The 20965-nt window shown below is 35.4% G+C and overlaps 1 protein-coding gene across 6 annotated transcripts in view; it reads left to right on the top strand.

Annotated features, from left to right (window-relative positions):
• Pgant9 (polypeptide N-acetylgalactosaminyltransferase 9) overlaps positions 1 to 20965 on the top strand; it is a 208535-nt gene that overhangs the window by 49840 nt on the left and 137730 nt on the right. The window contains exon 1 of one of the 6 annotated variants that reach the window (XM_029317341.2): positions 11746 to 12106. The exons of the other annotated variants lie outside the window; for them this stretch is intronic. The gene's annotated coding sequence lies outside the window, so the exon portion shown is untranslated. Of the gene's footprint in view, positions 1 to 11745; positions 12107 to 20965 lie in introns of those variants that run through there. 6 annotated transcript variants of the gene reach the window in all.

Here is a 20965-nt window from a genome sequence, read left to right as displayed (position 1 = left end):
TTCTTTATACGCGCTCGGGATTCAGATAGAATCATCTGTCATTTTTCGAGACGCCCTGTTACATAGATTATAAAAAAATATACATAGTTTGTAAGTATATGATATCGATATGCGAATATTTGTCTGGAGAACGAAGAACTCAATAGCACGTGGGGTTGAACGGGGGAAACCAAATCTCCTGGGGTCCATAGAAAAGCGAAGCATCACGTTGTCACGCCCGAGCGAGGTCGTCTTTTCATCGTCGATAAAGTTGCATGAACGCTGTCTCTTTTTTCCTCAATTCCTTCGTATCCCGAGCGATCCGTTTAAAATTTTAAGGCACGACGGCAGGAAGGGACTGAAATGAAACTTCCGTTTTAGTGCTGCCAAGCCGACCGACGAAATCGAAACCTCCAGGAGGACGGTTTGCGCGATTGGATGGGCAATCGCGAATTCGCCATAGGTATACCGGGAGAAATATGAGAACTAACAAGAAATTCTGTTAAATGGACAGTCAGCTTGCTGAAGAAAAAGGGAAATTAAAAATTTTATCGTTTACCTTTTTAATCTAGACCCGAGGAAACGAAACGAGAAATGGAATATTTTATGCGGATGATAAGCTTCCGAGCAATGTATGTATATATATTTAAATCCCGTGGTATCTTTGAAATAATATTATAATAGAGAAAAATTTCAATCATCGAAATGATATTTTTTAACCTGTTTACGCAGGATCTCTATAAATATCGTTTTATTTGAAGCTCTTACAGTCTCTTCTAATTCATCATGAATGTAAATCTCGGTCGAAGTAGCAGGAGCACAAATGATTTTGATTTGTAATCTCATTTTCGACAAAGTTCAAGACAATAGACGAGGAGGATTATATAAATATTGTTGCGCTGTTATATATACGCGTTGCGTCGTGCAGTCAAAATTTTCTCCTGTTTACTCGCTCTTGATAACTATGTACCGTCACACAGAACTACGGCGAGTGATTCGTCGAGGAGAGAGAGAGCTGCGAGGCGGTTTTCAGCTCGTTGGGCGCCTTTGTGCTCCGAGGTCAAGAGAGAACAGTGCAGGCAAGATTATCTTCCTCCCCCATTCCTCGCCTCAATTTCGTGCCGTTGTGTACAGCAGCCCGGCTGAAGACGACTCCACGAGAACGTTCTTCAGCCATCGTTTCCATGGATTCCTATCCGTGCTCCCTCTTTCCGCACTCTTCGACCTCTCTCTCTCACCTTTGGCTTCCTCTATTCGCTATCCACTCGTAGATTTATCCTTACAGCGCCGTTTTCTTAGGCTCATTATCAAGTTCCTCTTTTGGCGAACATCATTCCGCTGTTCCTTTGTTCAAACATCTCTATCGACTGCTTTTTATTCTCCCACACTCTCACGTTTCGATCCATCATGCGTGTTCGCGGTTCCCATCCATATCGCATTTGCATTTACGGACGCGAGAGCCTTCTCCTTCTCGCTCCCGCATTTCTTCCAGTTTCTACGTTTCATTCTTCTGTTCTTATTTTCCTGTTTTTTTTTAACCCCCGGTCCCTCTCCCACGACTCTCGATTTATGAAAGTGGGCGATATGGGGTAGCTCCACGGTTATTTGCCTCCGGAGACTTATAATGGCCGCTTTACTGCTCTCGTGAATAAGTACTTCCTACTAAATAACATCCGCGCGGGAAAAGAGACGGCGTGATGCTCGCGGTCCATTACACGCTGTGTAGCTTCGTCGGGGTTAGATGCGAAACCGCGCGAAGAGAGATGTGGTTTAACCTTCTTGTGTTGGGAAGACTGTATTTTTGCGGATAGTTAATACACACAGACGGCGAGTTGGTTGCAAGCCCGGCGGTGCAATTACGGATGCGTGTTTTTGATTGACCTCTCTCGCAAATTTCTTACATCTCGAATATATCAGGTTAGTCATATGCAAAATATATTTATATAAATATATTTGATAAAATATTAAAATTTTATATTTTTTTCGCTAATGAAATACTATGATTAGTTATATTCTTTTCTTAATTAATGCATATTGCTCTCTTAATATAGTAACTTATGCAGAATTTAAAGTGTCTATTAGACGCGAAGCTGCTCTATGTTGAAAATTTAATAAGTTATGAATAAAGAAGAGAGTTTTAAAAAAAACAAATATTATTCGGAATTATACCTCAATCTGGATACTTGACGCGTAGGTCGGAGCTCGATCTAGATTATCGAAAGAATTATGCGATCTCTCCCGCTTCACAGACAGGATCATATAGGGTTTGTGGTTGGTACAGTAGGAAAATCTAATTTGTGATTCCCTCGAATACGGGGATTGTCTTCTCCCTTTCCGGCCATGTAACAATCGTCTCCTCTCGATCTTGGAGTTTCGATGCAAGTTGCGCGCCATATTGCGAAGTTATGGAATACGAGGTTACGAACGGGCGAGATGACATCATCTATCACGTACTAGGATGCAATTATTCCGACTGAGATTAACCCGAGGATGCGAAGGAGGAAGGGTCGTTGCGCGCTCGAAGGAGCATCGCGTCGTCATTTTGTAACCGCGCGTCTTCCGTGAAAGATTGACGCCGATGATATGGAAATGTTGAATAACATTACCGCGTTGCCCCGGATATCAAAATTTATAATTAAAAAGAATAATGGAATGAGTAATTTATTCATTTATTTATTAGCATCTCTTGGAAGTCTATGACAGTTCGCGAGAAGAAATTAACATTTTTCTAATAAAAGCGCGAATGCTTTCTACATCTTTCTTACAAATTATGTAAGTTTCACACGATGCCACTAATTTTATTGATCGCGGTCTTACGATTACTATTTAAACACAATTACACAATAATAATAATTAAAGGATAAATTTAAGCGACCAAATACAAAATGATTTCGTAACGATGTTTCATACTGATAGGATGCTTATAATTTAGTTGAATTTAATATGTTCGATTTGTTTGGAATGTCAACTGGTTTATTGACCACTGAAGACTATATATACTTGATAAGGATTACAAGCTGATGGTCGAAACGTCATTTAAATGAATAAAAATTTATGACAGTTCGCGAGAAGAAATTAACATTTTTCTAATAAAAGCGCGGATGCTTTCTACATCTTTCTTACAAATTATATAAGTCCCACACGATGCCACTAATTTTATTAATCACGGTCTTACGATTACTATTTAAACACAATTACACAATAATAATAATTAAAGGATAAATTTAAGCGACCAAGTACAAAATGATTTCGTAACGATGTTTCATACTGATAGGATGCTTATAATTTAGTTGAATTTAATATGTTCGATTTGTTTGGAATGTCAACTGGTTTATTGACCACTGAAGACTATATATACTTGATAAGGATTACAAGCTGATGGTCGAAACGTCATTTAAATGAATAAAAATTTGTGCTAGATTTGATCGCTTAAATTTATTCTTTGATTGTTCTACTAGCGATTTAAAGATTTAATTGTTAATAATAATTAAAAATTATTAACCGAGTATTAATTCATTGGTAAATAATCGTCGCGAATTGAATGCGAAGAAATGTCGCGCACGTGAAACGGCAATCTACATTACGCGGCAAATAAATTAGCCGGAGTAAGTGTCGTGCAAGCAGGATAATACTTCTAACGAATATTTCGCGCTGTGAAAGGACTTATGGCAGCAAAAAACTGGACATTATTCTGAGTTAAAGGCCGGACAGAAAAACTGATTGCTCGTTTCAGCTCGATATCTTCGTCGTTCCATAACGATCTTCGTGCACGGCTTTTTGCAGGAATATCATTTTGTACCGATAAATCTGCATTACCGTCCTCGATCTTGCGGCATAGCTGGCGATGGCGAAGTCTGAGTCGTCGGGATCGTTAAGCTTTCCAGCGTCGCGCGTGTGAGCTTAACAGCGGCGTAAAAACGGTTATTTTTGATCGATTGCGAAGCATTATTTATCATTACTGTAGATGCACATTATGATAGTCTGTAAGAAATGCTGTCATGACACAACAGTGTCGATTTAACATCGTTATGCATACTTGAATATCTATCAGACTATTTTTTTCAACAAAAGTGAATGAAGTATGTTATATATAATTCAGTTTTTTTATAAATTAAAAAAATCGGATCTTTCAACGGATTTGTTAAAATTGTAGAAGTAGAAACAAGCTATCCGATAATTATTTTGAAGGAAACGACAAACATAGCTTATTAAATTTAGGAATTCTCATTGAAAATCGATAATCAAATTTCGATTAACGACTTTCGTTTTTCACAAAAAAATTGATAGTCTACGAACTCGTCTCTCATGTCGTATTCTGGTTATGATGATCGAGGATATCTTTGCTCTTCCAGCACCTTCTTTAACGCCGATAATATTTCAATGTTGGGTCAGGTGGCGAATATGGTGGTGCTGGAAGGGCGAAGGTTAGAAGAAATTGCGGGAACTGTCGATAGTCATTGCTCGGAAAGCTGCCAACGAATCGACTGAGATTAATCGTCGGGCGATGTAAACTAAAATTTTGCTGCAGTCGCATGAGCAAATAATATGAAGTGTATTTATGGGAATAGTATATTTTGTCGTAGATTCTAAAATTAGTTTCTTTTTATTTACCTCATAGAAAAAGAAATTTTATAATTTGTAAATAAAATATAATTATATGATTTAATAAGAAACCTTTTCTATATTTATATAAAGGTACACATATATAAAAAGAGACGCTACTGAAAAAAATTAATCTTAATATATACCTTGGTGTAGAAATTTTTAACTCGTCGTACATGTCCTTTGCATTTAATTTTTCAGACGTGTCGCATAAAAAATAGTATTACGACTTTCATATAAATTTGCGTGCGTGTTATTTTTTGTGTTACTTTTTTCGTTGAAAATAAAACAGATCAGATCATTATTGAGAGTAAAAATGCATCGATTTTGTGAGATAGATTTTAATCAATGTAATGGAACGTCAAAGAATATATCGTCGCGCAGATGCATAGGAAGATATTTTCTATTTCAATGTGCAAACAATATAAACGGAATCAAATGGAATTTTTATAAATTAAAAATGTTGGAAGAATTTATGAATTGATTAACAAAAAATTATAAAAATATTTTATTTGAATAATTATCACATTAATCATAATAATTGTTTCAAACACAAAAATTTTATTTTAAATCAAAAATCAGTTTCTTGCTGACAATGAGAAAAATCATATTTATATATTTATAAAAGAGAGGCTCACATAATTTAGTAAAAAAATATAGTATTGTGCTTGAGAAGATCGCGTGAATTTTTTCTCGACGACGATGATGCTTGCAGTCGGTTTTCATGGAATTTCGCCGTAAATAATGCATTATTCGTCGGACCGTTTGGTCGGTCAGAAATATGGCGGGCATAAAAGTGATGTAAGGCCAAGGAGAAATGGCTCGTTCGATCGGTGGCTGCTTCCTAGGTTGCGTATGTTAGAATTTTTGGGTTGGGATGTTCTCCCTTTTCTGTAGAGGGGTTCCTTCTTCGTCGGCAAATTTAACTCGCGGACGGCAACTAAATTTGCCGACGGTAAAAGCAATTTGGACCGATACGGATCGACAGCTATGATCGTTTTACCAGGCAGAGAAAGGAATTCGGAGAAAACGTGGTAATTTCTCAAAAGGATTGAAGGCCTATACGTATAAGCGAAATTCTTAAATTCTTATTTTTCACAACAGTCATGGAATTTCTAGAGAAAAAGTGTTAAGATTAAAAATTGCATCTCTTAATGAAGTATAATGATTAACTGAGGCTTTCAACGTTAATAAATATTTTAATTACACTTACAAAAGATTATAATTTGTTAATTATAAGATCCTCTAAAAATGCAAGTTTTCGCGAGGAATGGATGTTAATTAATCGTGAAATATTTGTAGTGATAACAATGTTTTGGTGTACGCTTTTCTCTTCTTTTGAATGCAAAAAATTCGAAATACGCTTAATTATGCTGTATTTTGCACAAGAAAAATGTGTTTAACTATTTCAATAGATACTTTTATGTTATTGTACGAAGTAATGTGAAATTACTTTACTTCTTGCGATGCGGCAGCGTCTACGGGGGCAGACTATACAATTTTTGTTGCGCTGGTAGACGGGATGGAGTTGGAAATAAATTGCTTTTACCGTCGGCAAATTTAGTTCCCAACGGCGACCGATGCGGATCGATGCCCATGATCGTTGCACTTGTCGGGACCCTTCGGAAATGTAGTAATTTTTCGTAGAAGGGAAAGCTGCAGCCAGCCATCGAGAGTACCTTCCGAGGCCATTTTTTATGTTACACGTTGAACGAGACGAAGAATGGAGGAGAACCCAAAAATATGTTTTCTTTAAAAATAACGGCTTTCTTAACTCGGGGAAAGTTTGTGTTTCATTTTGCGGGATATGTTATTTTGCGATAATAACACGGACGGCGAAAAAATGGGAGGATATTATTTTTAAGACAATAGTTCAGTTTTCGTCGTTGATTGAGGATGTACAAAGTCACTCGGCATAACTGCATGTTTGAAAAATAACATTGCAATATCTATCTATGTGAATCTTGCTAAATGTCACAATCCATTACTTTACGCTTCGCTTGACGCGTTGACATCTACTACATTGCCCTCGATATTCCGATACTCCCGTGTCGTCGACGTGTGATATTCATGGTAGAGTACCTACGAATAATAGCCCATACGAACAAGATATTACATATTAAATTGCTGTTTGTCTATCGATTATACCTGCAAATCCAACAGTATCTATATTTTTAATTATTTACATTGTTGGTGCGTTGAGAAATGAATATAATTATCCATCGCGCTGTAACACTCCGGAATTTGGCATCGATGCAATGACAGCTACAATAGCATTCTATATATATATATATACAGTGTGTGATATCAATTGGAAAGTGATTGGGATGAAATCCGGGATTTTATTTTTTTCCGTATGATTGATTACGTCATTGTGAAATTGCTATTAATCATGAAACAATCGAGGCGATATCGCAGGTACATTTCAACGAATTTGTCGTAAATTCTACGATGTTCTTAATCACCGTCTCGTAGTCGACGTAATTTGTGGTTTAATAAATTAAATTCTCGCTATACGTTTTTGATGACGCAGAAAGATAGTTGACGCGTCGGTTAAATATAACCACTGAAAATATCGAAAAATATAAATAAGATTTATATTTGGAATTCAATCCACATCGTTTACTTATATAAATGGAAATCATACAATTAACTCGAGATTGCGGATGTGCTTAAATTGTACATGTTCATTGAAACAAAAATTACGCTAAGTTAAAAGTAGTGCTTTCTGATCTAAAAAAAAAATAAATTGCAAAACGTGTCATATTGGCCAAGTTAGATTGAACGAAATGTAAAGTGTCATAAGATGGAAGGAAGAGACGGAAAGAGTGAATAGGGGAGATCTCCGATCGTAATTAAATAAACGTTCCGGTCTGTTCGTTATATAAAGGCGAATCTATTTAAAGGGTCGATGCACTCGATCGAAGCGATGCACAAAGAACTGAAGCGTTGCTTTAGAAACTCTCGCGTGCCTTTTTAATGATTTATTAATTACCCTCGTGTGTAAAAGCAGGCATTTGAAGTTCGTACACATCGCGAAGATAATTACAAATTCGCCGAGTGTACGGCTAGGAAACGTGATGTCGGACTTCCTTTGCACTTCGCCGGAGGAAATCTGGAAAAGAACAACTTCTTTTTGCCGCGACGACGAAATATCTCGATTAAGGCAGCGCGGCTTTATAAATGTCGCAAACATTAAAAATTGTATTACTTTTATTGAATTTATTGAAAAGAACAATTTTTTAATATAAACATTTTAAAATATATAAAATTATTTCTATTAAATCTAGAGAAGAACAATTTTTTAATATAAACATTTTAAAATATATAAAATTATTTCTATAGAAATAATTTTATATATTTTAAAATGTTTATATTAAAACATATTAAACATTTTATAGAAATCGTCATCATTATTTTTTACGACAGAAAAGAACAATTTTTTAATATAAACATTTAAAATGAAATTGATTTTTTAATATAAACATTTTAAATTAAACTTTAATTATTTCTATAGAAATAATTTTATAGAATAATTTTATAGAAATCGTTATCATTATTTTTTACGACAGAAAGAGCAAAGATATTTTCGATGAAAGATATAATATAGACCCAATTAAAACAAAAATGAAACGTAAATGTAACACAAAATTTTTTCATTATAAAATATTCAAAATATCAAAGACTATAGTCTTTGACTATATTTCTATAGAAATAATTTTAACGTTTCATTTTTGTTTTAATTGGGTCTATGTTATATCTTTCATCGAAAATATCTTTGCCCTTTCTGTCGTAAAAAATAATTGATGATTTCTTAGAATGGCCGTATATTTATCTCCAAGTCTGACGAGGCAAATCCAGAGATGTATATATCTAAAGATTTGTTGCGCATTTAATTATTCATATTGTGATTTACATCATTATTAGCGGAAGGAAAATAAAAGTCAATGTCGCGATTAATCGGTGATGCATCTCTGATGTATGCTTTTATCGCGCATAATATTATCGTACATGATATTATCCATTTAAGTATTCATACGGAAAATGCGCGCGGAATATTCGCGATGGAAAGTCTTTGAAAGGAATTTACGATGATAGTCGTTACCGGATATAAATGCGGAGTCTGTGAGCGGTGGTAGATCAAAATCGATACTAGGCAACAACAACGCGTGTGTAATTTCACTGCGGATATTCGACGAAAAGCGATACCCATTTGACGGGGATCCAAACTTTCAAACGCTGGCAGCAATCGCTCGGGAAATCCTGCCACTGATTAGACCTATTCTATTCTAAACGAAACCGAGATCGGCCGACCGCTGGACCGATCAATCGTCCGCAAGCGCATCCTTAATTCTGATTAAACGTAATCTTTGTAGAACCGAAGTTCGAGCGCAATTCCTCGACGTTTTCCTTATTCCCGCAATGGAACGGCGCGGCGGAAACTTTTAGAATTCGTAGGAGTTTGCGAACGGCGCGCAATAATTCGGGATACTTCATATCGATTGAATATCGTGACTAAAATCTTGCTACCCGTTTCTATTACTTTCATTAGAAAAATTGTCAACTCCTTTCTCGCTGCTAAAGCGAATCTTACACATACAATGTGTGATTCTCTTCATCAAAATTATTATAAAATGCAACTTTTCCGCAAATTATTGTATATCAATATCGTATAGTAATCTATCTGTAGCGAAGATTATAAAATTAAATTCTTAAGAGTGTTTTTTTTTATTTCAAGTTTGAAAAATTCAAGAGAATCTTATACTAATATAAAACTTTTATTTTTGTGCGAATTAGTTTCGTTTGAGTGCATTTAAAAGATGTATTTAACGCGTCACTGGTTTTTTTTTATTCGTCGAACGATCCTGTTTCATCGCCACTTCGTTGCAATATTGTATCGGCAATCGAGCAAATTGCTTCCTTCCATACAGCTGGTTTTCGAATTACGAAGTCCATAAATAAAGCCGTACCTACGGGGAATTTGTTGGCAGGAATATCGGCTAGCTGCGACCGTGACCATAACTTATCAGTATATCGCGCGAGCAGAATTCAATCGCGAAATAAAACGCCGCATGAGAGGCGACCACAGGTTGACATTGCAATCAGCGTCGCATATAATTATTCATTTTGAAAAATTTAAGTTTTGTCCGTATAAAATTCTTGTTTTATTTTATTTATTTTTCTTTAATGAGCATACATGATTTCGAATTTCACCTGATATTGGAAAACATTTCGCAGATATTGGGACCCCGGGTGTTCTCAAATTTAAATTTTATGCTAAAATATTTATAGATAATGCAGCTATGTGTTTATCGAATATATAATATATTATTATTTAAAACAGTGAATTCTTTCATTATAAAGTTGCTTTAAAATGGGGCGTAATTAAGTATCAAAAATATTTATAAATATTTGTTTTATGAAATTTATATGAAATTTTAAATACATGCCATTAAGTTTTATACATCCTATAAAGATTATAATTGAAAAGCGAGTATTCAATATTTATCGTGCTTGGAAAATAGAAATTAAATTTCTAATAAGCACAATTAAATTTTTAAATGCACAATAACGGTACACAAAAATGTATAATTTTCAATGTTTCACGTTGTTGGTATTCAACGTTTATGTTCGTGTAGTTTGAAACGATACAACAGAGTCTTACATCATTACACGCTAATTACATGCCTCGAAGATCTGTAATTTGCGGAGAGAAGCAGTCGCTTTACGGCATGTATCGTTTAATCTTGCTTTTGATTCACAAACGTTAACTGCTCTTGCGATTATCCCATTCTAAACTCTTGCTACTTGCTTATTGCCTTGGCAACGTACTGTAAAGTTGCGTACACATCTGTGTGTTTCGTATTTTTTGCTTAATTTAAATCGTTTAAATTATAAGAGAACAGATGCATGTATAAAAGAAAAGGAGAAATTTATACTGTATCGGATATCTCAAACATATGCGATGTGTAAGCGGTTTACAAAAAAAATATATTGTCGTTTATATTAAATCTCTATAAACTAAATCAAATTATTACCGTCGAATTGAAATACATTTTTGTCAAAGAGAAAATTTTGTTTGAAAATATATAAATATTTATTAAATTAATTTGAATTAATATTGATAAAAGAACTTTGTATAATATTGAAATTAATAATTTAAAAAATATTCAGATTTATAATATTTTTTACTTTATGAGATAAAATGTTTAATATTTGAAGCTGCATGTGATAATTACAAATTAAACTAATTTTTGAATGACATTGTAACGATTTTTAATAGATATTTCATGAGCCCGGGATATGCAAAATATATACGTATATTATTTTCCTATCGGATTAAGTCCGGAGAAGATAAATCTCGGATTAGCAAGAATACTTGCATTTGTGTGAATTAGCTTTAAATTCCTACACACTTGTTAATTATCGTGTTTGTTTTCTCGAGAACGATTCTAATTATAACGATTGATTAAAAGTTCAGATAAAATATCGCAACGTTGCATTGCTTATCTTTATTTAACGACAAATATCACGTGCTCCATAAATCGTGGCAATTTCGTTACACCGCTACAGAAGATGTCGAAACGATAGAAGATATAGAACTGCATGTGATCTCTCAGAGAACGACTTTACTTTGTATGGCAACCAGATGCGAAATGCAGTTTGCGATATATTTCAAGAGATTGGCTTCTATACGATTTCCCGAGAAATTGGAGCCGCGACGGAAGCCCCGGAGATACGTCTCGTGCGCGGATATTTTGTCTCCGAGACCGCGTTTTCTTCCGCCGTTAAGGAATAATTCAGCGGCGCGACGCCGGCTTCTCTCCTCAACAGGTGGGATGCGTCCCCGTGTTCGCGGCTTAATTTTAGAAAGTGTTAGAAAACGATGAAAAATCGACGTGTAGAAAATCCCGAGCGTGTCTCCTCCGACGTGAATCGTGTTGGGCAATCGCGCTTCTCTCGCGGACGAGCCGAAGGTTCTTCTGCTGCGCTTTCGCGCAAAGGCCATCGAGAGAGTATACCTCCGCTCCTTCTCTTCACGGTTCACCTTCTCCTCCCTGGTTCACCTTCTCCTACTCCGCGGAATTCGCAGGTCGCAGGTGTACGAGGAGCCGGCTATCGGCACAGCTTGGCCGTCGTGCAGCTTTCAGTCACTGCCTGGTCGTCGCCAGGTTCAGCGCCTTTCTCCAAATACCGATTTCACGTTAGATCGTGGCACGATAGAGAAATCTCTCTTCGGTTCCGGTTTATCTTATCGCGTCAGCGACACTCGATCACTTGTTTATCGTATCTTTAATAAGGTGTTACATCATAAAGAAGTCGGGTTTTATTAGTATTTTTTTACTTTTGCTCACTCCGAGAACAAATTGCACGCGAGAAAGTGCCAACGTGGTGCATTTCATTGATAGTGGAGTGATATTCGAATGGCATTCTGTTCTGTAATTTGGCATTGATATGTATTTATATATACGTGAACGGAAGTAAATATTCAACGTATTTGAAATGCAACATTTATTTAAACAGGGTAAGTTTTATGTTATATAATCACATATGTTATACATATGTTATCCTGGGAAATGTTATTTCAGAATTAAAAAAAAAAAGTTTGAATATTTTCGAAATATTTTTATAAAACGTAACAAGTTTTTTTAATATTATATATGCAAGATTTTTATCACGCAGAATTGCACACATGCACAAATTAATTATTTTAATTGATTTGCCACTCTAAAATCACGACTAAAGCAGATACGGTATAGTCATGTAACGTTAATCATTGACATATATTGTACATAATCTCACTAATTTATATAACTTATATATAATTATATTAACAAGTTAAATTTTCATTAATATATTATATAAATTATAATTTGTTAAATTTTGGCAACTTTCACCGATAGGATATTTTTACGCTATCACATTATTGTATAATGACACTAAATCGCGATATTATTATTTAATTTGTACAATTCAATTTTATCGCGATTCAATTTGAGTTTCTCTTCGTTGATTACTTTTGCGCGGTTGCAAATTATCATTATACCGGTCAAGTACACACGAAACTCGGAGCGTGTCGCGAATCACGCGACAAAGCGACGTACTTTAAATCAATTTTTGTTGCCTCGAGCAATAGTCAACTCTCACATTGGAACGAAACGAAATATTCTCGTAGTACATAATAATGCATAATTATCATATTTATCACTAAAAACCGGTATTTTCTTTTAAGATATATTATTGGAAAACGGAAATGTTTGAAATATGTCATTTAAACAATAATTAAGTCATGTATATACAAAAAATTAAGCTGATTATGAATTCAAATTTAACAAAGTTAAAATAGAACTGTTATATATTTTCGATAATATGAAGAATAATGATGAAGGACAGCTGTCAAATTATGTCATTATCGAGAATAATTTCAAGCACAAATCTAGCTTATTTTTGAGAATAATTATTGCATAGTTTTTGCTCAATATTTTCTGTTATTATAAGCTAGCAAAAAATGGCGTGTGCATGTATATGTGTACGTGGTTATTTTTAATATTTATCATTTTTAATAATGCAAAGAAAGACAGAAAGATAAAGAAAAAAGAATCGTGTTACATAATTTGAGAAGAATGGTATTTTAAATTAAATTGAAGACAATATATAATTCAGTTTCAAAAACATTATACGATTAAATCAGTTGCTTTCGATATATGAATTTCTTTCTCGATATATTTTAGATTTATAATCATTATAATATAATTATTTATTCTCGCAAATCGAAATACATAGATTATATTGCGAATAAAAATGGCTAACTTATGAATTAAATGTATTATCTGATTAAATCGTAATATTGGAGTAATTGCCGACAAAGTTGTCCGCTCCTCTCTGCTTCTCCTCTCTCTCTCTCTCTCTCATTCCAATATCTCATAAAGAAGTTGGCGAACAGTCTGGAGAATCAGCTTCGGCTGAGGAATTCAAGTGGTCTTTATACGTGTTTGCCCTTCCTATCGTTATGCGGTTGCTTCCGGTAACGGCCCAACAAACCACGAAGAAACTGCGATACAAACCAATGTTAAAGAAAGCCAAATGCTAAAGGAAGGCAGAAAAACATCCTCAATGATTGAGAGAGAAAGAGAGCGCGCGCTCTAGCAATCAATCCAGTGATGGCCGATTGCTTATGATTACGTTACGCCTTCGAAACTGCACATGTAATGGAAACTAGCACGATCAGCGAAAATTATGAGCCTATCGATATATTTTTATTTTTCTCGATCACTTCCTGCAATACTCATTCTTTATTTTCTCCTTTCTATTTACTCGAGAAGAATATAACGAGCACGCGGTGCTCATTCAATTTTTCAGTCATCAATCAATCAGATATGTTAATATGCGATTAAAATAAGATAGCCGTATCAATATGGCTTAAGAAACGTTAATAGATATCTTATTTGCTGAAAGAGATTTTTTATATGTATCATTTAGTAAACTTTAAAACACATGTGCTATATTCCAAAATCAGTTCCATCCAAAAGTAGTAAAATATAAATGTAACGAAATAATGAATGGCCATTACCGGCTTAAACAAAAATTTGAATTTAAAGTCCAAAATTCAACGTGCGCCATTATATTCAGATACTATATATATATCGATGTATTTTTCATCATTACATATTTTTTTACATCGAATTAAAATAGATTTCACTGGTCATTCACTGGTACGAACGGCGGTCATTCACATATCCTTATCCCGTTGACCATAATCCGCCTGCCGCTGTTCGGCAATCTGTGACGATCTGTAACGAATCTATTCGAATGGAATTTAAATTGAAGCGCGCGCTAGCACTGGTATATCGCTCACACACGATAAACTCACGAGGAAACTATGCGCGACAGAGAGAGAGAGAGAGAGGGATTCTTCCGCGCGCCTTTATTCGCACCAACGTTAAAGTATGCGGCGAGTTATGCACGCCAGTGTGTCGACTCTCGAAATCAATCAGATCGATTGGCGCGCGCGAAACCGTGCAGTGTGTATCGCATTTCCGACCTCCGCGAGAAAGCGAGAGAGAGAGAGAGGGAGTATTGTTTCCTCCGTTAGAGAGGCAGCGCGCGTGCGGATTTGTGTTGGCGGATTCTCGTTTCGGCGACTGTATCCCGGCGCTGATTGCGCGCCTGTTGCGAATCCACACACCGCCGCGGCGATAAATAAGCCGCTTACGCGGTAATCTAATCCCCGTATAGTCGTTTCCACTCTCGCGCGGTGTGCACGGAATGCGCTTATTAACTGTAGCCGGGAAAGAGAAAGGACGAATCGCGAGAGACGGAGATTGTCTTTTGGTAAGAGCGTCGGTGAAATGACGAAGACATGCATCTCCGGAGCCGGAAACGGATATGCTCCTCCGCAATACGATACACACCGGATTTGACTGATCTCACGACAACACAAACACGCGTTGCGTTTTGATTTCGCACTATATACCGTAACTTGTTTGGGAATTTCGCGCGGGATTCGCATTAAATCTTATTCAGCGTTTCTCGGCTTCGAATAGCTTCGAGCAATATAGAGGATGCTAGATAGTGTAAAGCCTGTATCTATTCGTATATAAAGGAGGTAAGATGTGATGCAAGCAGAGAGAATCGGGGAAGATATTCGAAGCATCCTATAATTCACGATAGTCGATTGATTTGATGAAATGATCTCTTGACCGTCTTCGAAAACATATATCGTGGTTATTAATAAGGGGGACAGACTAGTATTTGCCATTTGCAAGTAAAATCAGTCGTCTTTCGTCTATACGATTTTATTCGCCGACTGCATCACTACTGCATCACGTTCGAGTGCGGAATTTACATTTGCGTCGAGAACCGCGATACGTGACACGCGTGAGTGTTGAATTTGAACGTCTATCGTAATGTCGCATTGCCAGCTAGGTTTTGCATGATAGGCGTCCTTCATTGACCGCATCCCGTTACCCAATCTCTTAACCTTGCACTTGAGCGATTGCCGACACTTCCTTCCTGCACTCCGTTTCGCGATATTCGGTATGGACTGCGACGTGAAATTGTCGTTTCATTACGGCTTTATTACGTCCGTCGAAATTAGGTCGGGACTTTACGAGGTGAACTTTACATCGTGGCTGCGACGGCAGTCTGCGGTAACTTTACGAGCAGTGTTCATAGGAAAGGACACTGTCCCTGACATTTACTCGCCGTCGAGGATGCACGTTCGAGAGAACGTCTCCTATACCTCTTCAAATATTATTTCTAGAATTACTTATCTCGGGAAAGCTGGCTTCAATCTATGTCTAATTTCCCTATCTCTTTCTCTTTTTTTTGTCTCTCTAATTTACTATGCAATATAGAGAGTCCGAGAGATTTAATTTTCTGTCTCTTTATAAATCATATTGCATTGTCTGCAAGGTAGACAAAGAGCTAAAATTAATTAATCTAGATGGAAACCAGAAATTTATCACAAGATGTGGAGTAAACGATACTAATAAATATTGCAGGATTTTAACGATCATGTCTATTTAGGTCATTAATTTATTATGTCTAAATTTAATAATTCTATCATTAATAGGATAAAATTTTATATTGCATCAATTCTTGAAAGGCTTGTGTCTGATCTGAATAATATTCATTTACTTTTATTCCATTAAGTTAATCAATTATTTTCATTGCTAAGTTAATGGAATTTTATTGAAAGCATTGCCAATCATATTATGTATACAAAATTACTGTCGCTTTGATACCGTCTCTTTTTTATCGCATCGCTTTATGTTGTTGCATGCCGAGGTGATCGAAGCGTGTCTCTGTGTGTGGGAAGATGAATAGATTCATGAATATATCTCATTGTCATTTTCGCATATATTTTTCAGCGGATTAATCAAAATTGAGCGGCATAATAATATCATCATCGATGGAAATTTTAAAGGTCTTAATACAGTATCTTCTAATATTCAAAATCAAACTCGTTAAAATGCATATCGTTAAAAGCTTGCGGTGCCACACATCGCCTAGCACTAAATTTTTCATATCGTTATCGTATTGTCATTATCGTTTTCCACGCTGCAACCGCTGTATGACGGAAGCGGTCGTGTTCATTATCACGATCAATTATTATCGTTTAATAAGTCATTACGCAAATTGAGTCTGTGTAAGCAGTTTGTGTAATAGGTTCGAGTAATAATTGTGATCGCGGTTTAGTATATAATATTAACAGTTGTTATAATAATTTCATAATCGAACTATGTAGAGAGATAACGTAATAAGGTTAGCTAATCAAAAGATATGACATTTTCGATTATTCATTTATATATATAGTTACTATAGATTCACAAACTGAGAAATATTTTTAATATACATTTTTACTTTATAAAATCAAAATAACAAGAGCACTTTTGACGTGATAAGTACTTGAATAATTATTCTGACTAAAGTTATATTTTATTTATTAGCTATATTTATGAGTGTTGAATTATTTGTAACATAATTCCCGCATATCGTTGTTTATTATTTGTTTGTTGACTTTCTACGTATTATCAATATTCGTTATCTTATAAATTGTAGCTGACCCCAATTAATTAGTAATTTATAACAACAAATTAATATTTAATTATTTTGAATTAATATTCCGTTAAAATAATTATATCAATATTCAACTTTTTGTTTCTCCGATCGTTTTTGATATTACATTTCTCGCGCAGATATTTAGGAGCATGGGTTTTATGGTTCGATTATAATAATAAAACTCACCAAAAAGTCATTAAGGTTATATTTGTTTGACATACAAATCGGAGAGTTTATGTACATTTCTTATTACGAAATACATATTAATATTTTATGCTTGGAATTACCTAGGATCTCGCGTTTCGATTAAACATTTATTTCTCGTCTCATTTATGTCAATGGTCGAGCTTTCTCGCAGGACTCACAATTGTGTGCTTACCCACGCGATCGAACTATAAAATAATCCATCCCGCCGATGCCAGATAACGGACTTTTATCGCGCCTCCAGCTGTGCCGATCGATTTGGAACGGGAAAGTTCCGCTTCTTCGTACTGGCAAACGAGATCATTACGAGAGGTGCTTCGCGCAGATTACTCGATTCCTTAAGTAGATTTCTCAAATTAGGCGGTATAATCAGATGGAAGTTCCCTACACGCCTGCCACTGTCTTCGCTATTCTGTATTTTTATTTTCGTTCTATTCATTCTCTTATAAAGTACCTATTCTTTTATTATTTTCATATAGTTCAATTAGCTACACAAAAATTGATTTGCTTGAAATTTAAAAGAACGGATAATACCGCTGCTAAACCGGCAATACAACTGTTAAACAGAATTGAATTAAAAATTAAAAATTCAATCTTGTACATAATGGAAATGAATAATTTATTTTGCGAAAATTAAACAAAAAGTTTAGCGACATTGAATTAATAGAGTCAGCGCGAACCTCGCTATCTATTATATTATTCAAGAATTAATTGTATTCAAGAAATTTCTTTTTGCATATATTTTATAGTTGAATTTAGTATACACATACACGTATAATTTAAAAAAAAATTTTATTACAAAAATATATTTTAATATATATGATAAACTTATACGACGTATTATATGATGTTATTACAGTCTAAACTTTCCCGAGTGTGTTTCTCGTAAGAGCATTTGAAATGCAAATTCGCTCGCGCGGCGTTTACGTGACATAGAATATACATGACTTGCGATTAGTCGATAGGAGTAATTTCTTTCGCGATGCGTCGAAAAAAAAAGAATTTTCTCGAACAGCGTTGTATTATCGGGAAAGTCTAAATTTTAGACTCTAAAATATACAACAAAAGGAAGTATCGAAATAGATAGCAGCAACGGAATACGCATCCGTTCGTTCGTCATTCATATAAATCTACCTACTCAATGTCACGAAGGAAGGAAGAAAAAGAAATAGAAAAAAAGCTCTTGCGGTATGCTTTTTAGATATCTGCCAAAAACTCCGGATTTGAACGGAGCTCCAAAGCTCGACACGTCAAAGGACTTTGCGATACGCGTAGCAAAAGAATACAGCTCTGCAATCGTCCTATATACTTCGGCAGAGCTGCAGCGACCAATAAAGTCGCGGAAGATCATTTCGGCAGCTAAATTCCAGTTCGTTCTACCTTCTACAAACTTGAAAAACCATATCGTGGAAGATGAGAAAAGTCCTCTCGAACAAGCATCTCGTAATCAGAAAATATTCAATATTTGAACCCGTCGACAAATTTCAAAAATATAAATAGATAAATATATTTATGAAAGCACATGATAAAGAAAGTATTGTTGAAATCTTACGGAGATAAAATGAGCGCTATATCTTATTGACATCTCATTGACATTTCATGGATATATGTTTAGTTAACGCGCGTACAGAGACATCGGATAATTTATCGCGCAATATTACTTTGTCATAATATATACTATGTATATAATTTCCTGGTTCTAAGAGAAAGAATGCAAGAGAAACGCAAAAATAAACGTCTGCGTATCCGGAGGTTCTTTCGAAAGTTGCAATCGTCGTCGTACTCTTATCGGTTGACATATTTGAAGTGAGAATGAGGGAAAGTTGGAATTACTTGCACTCTTCTGTCAGTCTAATCTAAGAGACTTTGTTTATATGAATAAATAAAAAATAATTACCGACACCGAGATTAATGCAAACATTTTTCTCGATCGAGATATATTTTTTTATGGATCTCTACATCTACAGAAAAAAATCTAAGCTTTTGACGTGGCAATTTTCTTAATGAAAAAAAAATGAGAATATATTTTATTCTTTTCAGCGAGTGAGATTGGAATATGAATAGAAACTTGGATTGCGCTTAAAATTGATTGACAATGGCTGCCGAGATTGATCTGGTTGCATGAAGCAAAGGCGCGCTTCATTATATATTTTTTTTTTACCGTAGCGAGAGTGAACAAAAGGGGAACCGCTTTGTTATTTGTTCTTATGAAAGAGGACGGGACAGGCAAACATTATTTAAATTGGGCAATCTCTCGGGACGATTACGTCTGCGGTTTCGCTAATTGCACGGCCGTTGCACTGCCATAAAATGAAACGTGTCGTGGCGTCGAACAAAAAACTCCGGTACGCGCGATTGCAGTTTGCGAAAAGCTCGAAATTTCCGTGCGAAATGTCGCCATTAATAAAGCCCACGAATGGTACTTGCGCGGCATCACGGTGATCATGGGATAATAAGGATAATTAGATGAGATTCATCGCTAGAATGCCGCGAATCTACAAGGCCTGTCCGAGGGGGAAATGTCGTTTGACATTTAAATATGACCAGGCGCCTCGAGAACACGTGTCCAATGATAATTTCTCCTCGCTTGTTCAATCAATCATGACTCTGCTTCACAGAGAATCCTGGTTAGGTCGTTTTCATCTCCTGTGTGATGTATTGAAATATCAGTTGATCTCGCATCATGCGTATGCTATTTTATAAGCTGATAATGATCTTTTATTCACGAATTGTGTAATGTTTACTTCAATAAAATTCATTTATTATATTACACACAGTTTTGCAAGCGTTGACGCACGAGAAAGATTTCTCTCTCGTGTCTTGTACACATATATATGATCTATCGTTATAGGATATAGGAATTAGAATGTCGCGTTTATAAGACAAAAATTTATAAACAATTGCATCGGAAAATTTGACTACGTTCGACGGAAAGAATAAAATTAATCAACCTATATACGTGCCAAATTTTATAATAATTTTAATAACGTGCGCGAGTGCCACCCCGCGAGAATACTCGCGAATTAATAATGCATTACGTAATGTTTGATTCGTATATATTTGCAATTCCCTTATGAAATCAATAACTGTTATATATACCCACGTAATTGAATTACGCATTTTGTATTAATATATGTATTGCTTTCCTGTATGAATTTTGTAATATTTATTTTACTCTATCTCGCTTTTGGAAAACGAAATTTCATCAACTGTTGTAGCGTTGCGGACCATAATCTGCGCGAATAATTAAATTATTAATTTGTACATGATAGATATAATTATTATCCTTAGTGTACAAGTTTAAATCGCTTCGATTAAATTACATATATAATAGATGCTCCTTTTTTTCTTGTTAACGGGGATTGCAATATCTGATGCGCGAAAAATTACAAATACATCGAGTTTATTCAACATGAGTGTCGAAATCACGTTATCGATCATTCCGATACCTATTTACTTACACGATCCCCCTTCGTTCGTAACACCTCGCGGATCGATGGATTAAATACATCCGGCTGAAGTCGTCGTCGTCGTCGTAGTACCAGCTCGCTATTTGCGGTAACGCAAACGTTTGCTCTGACGACGCGATAACATCGAAGATAACGAGCTCGATCGC

Source organism: Nylanderia fulva, unplaced genomic scaffold (genome assembly GCF_048542155.1).
Source record: "Nylanderia fulva isolate GAGA-0341 unplaced genomic scaffold, ASM4854215v1 Scaffold5, whole genome shotgun sequence".
Classification (NCBI taxonomy): domain Eukaryota; kingdom Metazoa; phylum Arthropoda; class Insecta; order Hymenoptera; family Formicidae; genus Nylanderia; species Nylanderia fulva.
The sequence above is the reverse complement of the archived record's forward strand: the minus strand, read 5'-3'. Positions and strand labels throughout refer to the sequence as shown.